The following is a 6000-nucleotide window of genomic DNA, read 5'->3' on the forward strand; positions in this document are numbered from 1 at the left end:
TTTTCACCAGATTAGATTTGTGGAAAGAGAAACTGCGGAAGAGCCAGTATCAGGACTGGGACTGTCCAAGTTGCTGCCTGATCTGCTGAATGTGTCCAATGTTCTCTCTTTTTACTTTAAATTATGCACAGCTATTGACTGATTACAAGACATTTGTGATGGCCTGAACAAAGTTGTACAAATGTAATGCCCATATTCATTAGTTTTGTCTTCATTCCAATACAGGGATAATACAGTCAATACAGTCAATGCTTACAACATCCTCCCCACCCCACTATGTTACATCTGCTCCCGAGGCCGCTGTCTCTCACTGAGGGACCGTGACCAGAGAGCGATAACAATGTGCACCACTCCCTGCAGGTCACATGGGCTGTTACCCTGGCAACAGAGAAAGTGGCTCTCCAAAAATGACAAAAAATTAAAGTACCCGACTCAAATTTAAATGCTGTCAAGATTAACATTTCGCCATTTTGCAACGTTGCAACTAAGATTGTAATTATTGATTACAGACTGGCCAGAAATTGACAAGAATTTTGAGATATATCATTGAGGTGCTGAAATACAGAATGGACAGGGGTTGAACAAGGTGGTTGATACATATTATTGAGCTGGTGGGATACAGACTGCACAGAGTTTAAACAAGTTGCGCGGGGAATGAGCAGATGGAACCAGATGGGACAAGGGATCATCATTAGTTTTCCCTGCATTCCAACACAGGAATTATTCAGTACACACAGTCAATGCTCACAAATCCTCCCCACCCCTTTATCAGTCCGTTACATGTGGTCATGGTCCACTAACTCTCACTGAGCAACGGTGAATAGAGAGCGATATAAATGTTTACCACTCCCTACTGGTCACATGCGCTGTTATTCTGACATGCAGAAAGAGGCCCTCCAAAAATGACCGAAAAAGTAAGAATTTTAAACGCGTTCAATTTTAAACGCTCTGAGTCTCGTTATGACAAGATTAACATGATTCAATTTTACATGTACTTGTTCAAAATAAGTCTGTGAACCTTGGTTTTCAATAATTGGTGCGACCACACCCCACCCCCACACCCTGTACAGCAATAACCTCAACCAAGTGCTTCTGGTAAATGTTGATCTTAAAGCACATCGACTTGGAGGAATTTTAGGCCATTCCGCGTTACGAAACTGCTTCAACTCTGGGATGTTCGTGGGATTCCTTGCCTGAACTGTTGCTTCAGCTATACAACAACATCCCTATGGGATTAACAATAGGATTTTGACGCGGACATTCCAAAAACGAATTTTTCTTTTGAAATCACTCTCCTATCGATTTACTCTTGTCTTTCGGATCATTGTACTGTTGCATTATCCAACTTGAATTAAAACAGTTGTCAGACTGCTACCCTGACAGCCTCTTGTAAAGTGTCTTAATATAACATTAAAACAATGGCTATTTTATAACGTTGAAACTAAAATTGTAATGTTTGTCTTTACCTTACCTTATCCTGCATTAAACAAATCCACTGCTATTTCTAGGTAACAAACACCGTTCGTGCGGCAAAATACTTGAGAATGAGAACACGGTAGTAGTTTCCAAAGATTACAGCCTGAACAGCAACTCTCCCAGGACCCCTTGCTCCGGTAATATGATGCAGTGTTTCGGCCAATCAGAGTTCAAAAACTAACACGCCATCAACCCACGGAAGAACAGGAGCCTCATGATAATCTGGCTGGACCAATGATCGGGCTGTAAAACCAGGGCGTGAGTCAACAGACACCGGGGATACGTTTTACATTGTCTCCAGCAGCTAAACTAAACTCAATTTATCATTATCTTATTGTTAAATGAGGTCTTGCCCAGCACTATTGGCTATCACATTTCCTGTAGGCCAACAGGAATAAAACGCTTTTAATATAAAATTGAAATAATAGTGCTGGACTCTTGTTTCATCAGATTAGATTTGTGGAAAGAGACCCTGTATCAGAATAAGACTGTCCAAGTTGCTCTCCGATCTGATGAACACAACATCCTTCCTGCCCCACTATCAGTCAGTTACATCTGCTCCCAAGGCCACTAACTCTCAGTGAGGGGCAGGGACCAGAGAGAGAAAAATGTGCACCACTCCCTGCAGATCCTGTGGCTGTTCCTGGCAACAGGGGAATTGCCTCTCCAAACGTCACCAAAACAGACTCAACTGTAAATACTGGGAGTTCCGTCTGGCAAAGAACAACTCAGCAGCCATTTGGTAACATTGAAACTAAAATTGTAGTGGCTGTCTTTACCCTAGCTCATGCTGTATTCAATAAATCCTCAGGTACTTCCAGGTAACAAACACCGATTTCAGAAATAAATAAATGAGATAAAATACGTCACAATGAAGACTGGACAGAGGTTGAACAAGATGGTTGATATATATCATTGAGGTGGTGGGATACAGAATGGGCAGAGGTTGAACAAGATGGTTGATATATATCATTGAGGTGGTGGGATACAGACTGGACAGAGGTTGAACAAGATGGTTGATATATATCATTGAGGTGGTGGGATACAGACTGGACAGAGGTTGAACAAGATGGTTGATATATATCATTGAGGTGGTGGGATACAGACTGGACAGAGTTTGAACAAGATGGTTGATATATATCATTGAGGTGGTGGGATACAGAATGGGCAGAGGTTGAACAAGATGGTTTATATATATCATTGAGGTGGTGGGATACAGACTGGACAGAGGTTGAACAAGATGGTTGATATATATCATTGAGGTGGTGGGATACAGACTGGACAGAGGTTGAACAAGATGGTTGATATATATCATTGAGGTGGTGGGATACAGACTGGACAGAGTTTGAACAAAATGGTTGATATATATCATTGAGGTGGTGGGATACAGGCTGGACAGAGATTGAACAAGATGGTTGATATATATCATTGAGGTGGTGGGATACAGGCTGGACAGAGGTTGAACAAGATGGTTGATATATATCATTGAGGTGGGGGATACAGGCTGGACAGAGGTTGAACAAGATAGTTCATATATATCATTGAGGTTGTGGGATACAGAATGGACAGAGGTTGAACAACACGGTTCATATATATCATTGAAGTGGTGGGATACAGACTGGACAGACATTAAACTAGAAACCTGTGGAAAATGTAAATCATGCCAGCAGGAAGCAGTTGGAACACAAAAGGCACCAGAGCCAGAATTGCTTAAAAAATATCTCCCTGATCACTGATCCAATGCACAGACAACTGGTTGTCTGAAAATAAAGATCCGAAATAAATATCAGAAGCGGAATTATTCTCACCTTAATTCCGCAAGTATACTGTGTGTCGTTTCTTCCAAATAGCCCCGCCCCCCGCCCCACAGGGATCTCTCGAAACCATGGCAACACAGGGTGCTGGAGGAACTCTGCAGGTCAGGCAGCATCTATGGATGGGTGTAAACAGTCGGCGGTTGGGTCGAGACCCTTCATCAGGACTGGAGTGGAAAGGGGAAGAGGGCAGATGATTGACTGATTTGGAAGGTGTGGCTTGTTGTTCTGTGAGACTCGGTGCTCAGGGTCTGCGAGCAAGCGGCTGCCTGTCCGGTCACATTCCACAGAACAGGGAGCGGACGTTCCACTGAATTCAAATCCAAACCGGTTCGACAAAACACTGTCATTCAAATGTGAAGAAAGTTTAACCGTTTCTGCTACAGGGAAGAGCGATAGAATCAATGTCGCGATGTAAAGTACATTAGCCGGTGTCTCGAACGTCGACTCTACTCGTTTCCATAGACGCTGCCTGGCCTGCAGAGTTCCTCCAGCATTTTGTGTCTGTTTCTCGGATTTCCAGCATTTACTGAATTTCTCTTGTTTGAGAGAGATCGGTGACGGGTAACTGCCCGTGGGATATTTCCTATGTTGCTATCAGAGTGAGAGATGCTTTCTGCTCGCACTCAGTCGGGGCTGGTGTTGTTATTCTGTGAGACTCACAGCGCGATTTTCTGTGTGCAAGCTGCTGCCTGTCCGCAGGGCGGATTCTCTGCTGAAACCACACAGAGCAGTTCGACTCTCCACTTCAACTGCACCAAGTGCAATTAATATTGTATTTAATCACTTCTGTTACAGAAAATACAGCAATAAACACCCGATAGTAGGGAAAAGAAAGTTCCCCAGTGTCTGAAATCTGAATGACTACCTGTTACAATTGCTACCAGAGTTTGTGAGATTCCAGCATTTAATTTTACCCTAAACTCCCATCATTTGTAGTTTTAATATCATATTTTGCGCTTTAATTACATAAATTGCTCTGTGGCATTCTAAATTGCGACGTCCCGAACAGTAAAACAGTAAACTCTCACGGTCGCTCTGTTATTCTGAGTGGTGACTTTTTATTTTGTGTGTGTGTGTGTGTGTGTGTGTGTGTGTGTGAGAGAGAGAGAGAGAGAGAGAGAGAGAGAGAGAGAGAGAGAGAGAGAGAGAGAGAGAGAGAGAGAGAGAGAGAGAGAGAGAGAGAGAGAGAGAGAGAGAGAGAGAAATCGGAGAAGGGACCCGGCCCTGCCCTGTGAGACATTTTGGATATCATTATCCGTGAGCAAGGTTCCTCTGCACCGACTCAGTACAAACCGCCCTAGAAAATGTGTATGACTGAAGGTGACGACGTCGTTTCTTTTAATCCATTTGGTCAACAACTAGTTCATTGAACTTGTCAGAACTCCCTTCTCCCCTTGTTTTCCCTCACACTCCGAACAACAGCCGAGCCCCGCTCTAAGCGCTCACTGATCTGCAGAATCGGAGACAACATTTACCTTTGATGTTGGTACCGGCCGGGGTTTATCGCGGTCCTGGATAGCCGATCATGCACCGAGAACTCAGGCGGTGCTGCTGCTCCCGGGGCGATTCGGTTAGAATGCGTTAGTCGCTCGTTACAGATAGGCAGGTCCGGATGATCCGGGGTAAATGAAGCCGTCTGCAGTTCTGATCCCACACCTCCTCACCAGCCTAGTACAGGTCGGTCAGCGGGAGGAGAGGGGACTAGGACAAATGCAGCAAAAACAGACAGAATTACAGAGCCTGTCTGAACCCTCCCTCACGGTCGCAAGAATTTTCTGTCTGGATTTCCGTGTCGATCGCACTTTTCCAACTCGCTGAGCGGAGATTCTCCGGTTTATTCAGCCAATCCCAGGCTGCGAATTTGATCCAGCCAGGTTCAGGCTCCACCCTCTTTGTCAACGCGGCTGTCCGCTGCAGGCCGAATTTCCGCTCAAACACTCCACACCCAGCTCAGCTATTTCGAGATCAAATTAATTAAGGCGTTTCAGTGCGGGGAGGATTAATGAAGAGGGGTGGCGTTACCAGTCAGAGAAAATGTCACGGCAGTGCTCCGTCAGGACAAATTGCCGAACCCGACTAATGACGCATTCCGTGTGGAAATGAGAAATAAATAAGGTATGGCCACGGTAATGGGGCCATATTAAAGACAACCCGACAGTCCCAGGGATATAGAGGAACACATTTGTAAGATCGTATATTGCAGCAAAAAACTTAAAGTTGTTACACTTGGTGATTTTAACTTTTCACATAATGACTGGGAATCTCAAACTGTAAATGGACCAGGTGGGATAGAGTTTGTCAAGTGTGTCGAAGAACTTTTCCTTCATCAGTACGCAGAAGTCCCAACAGTAAGCTTGCAATACTGAATCTGCTATGAAGGAATGAGGCAGGGCAGGGGGCAGAAATTTGTGCATAGCAACACTTTGCATCCGGTGACCACGATGCCAATAATATGCACCTAAATATACAGAAGGTTCGGCCTGACCCGTGGGTTGGGATTCTGAATTGGAGAAAGTACAATGTTGATGGTGTCAGAGTGGATCTGGCAAGTGTGGATTTGGACAGGCTGCTGCTTTTTGGCGAAAGTGTACTTTTGAAGGTGTGATGCATTCAAAAACGAAATTTTGAGACTACCAGCTTGCAAGTGCCTGGCAGAATGAAAGGTAAGGATAACATGCGTAGGAACCTTGATATGCAAGAATTATTG

General features: G+C 44.4%; 1 protein-coding gene across 2 annotated transcripts in view; it reads right to left on the reverse strand.

Annotated features, from left to right (window-relative positions):
- The window catches only part of LOC132386279 (NACHT, LRR and PYD domains-containing protein 3-like), a 57889-nt gene extending 56396 nt beyond the window's left edge, over window positions 1-1493 (reverse strand). For both annotated transcript variants that reach the window (XM_059958558.1, XM_059958556.1), the window contains exon 1: window positions 1472-1493. The gene's annotated coding sequence lies outside the window, so the exon portion shown is untranslated. The remainder of the gene's footprint in view (window positions 1-1471) is intronic.
- Window positions 1494-6000: the final 4507 nt, after the last annotated feature.

Source organism: Hypanus sabinus, unplaced genomic scaffold, assembly GCF_030144855.1.
Source record: "Hypanus sabinus isolate sHypSab1 unplaced genomic scaffold, sHypSab1.hap1 scaffold_1088, whole genome shotgun sequence".
Classification (NCBI taxonomy): domain Eukaryota; kingdom Metazoa; phylum Chordata; class Chondrichthyes; order Myliobatiformes; family Dasyatidae; genus Hypanus; species Hypanus sabinus.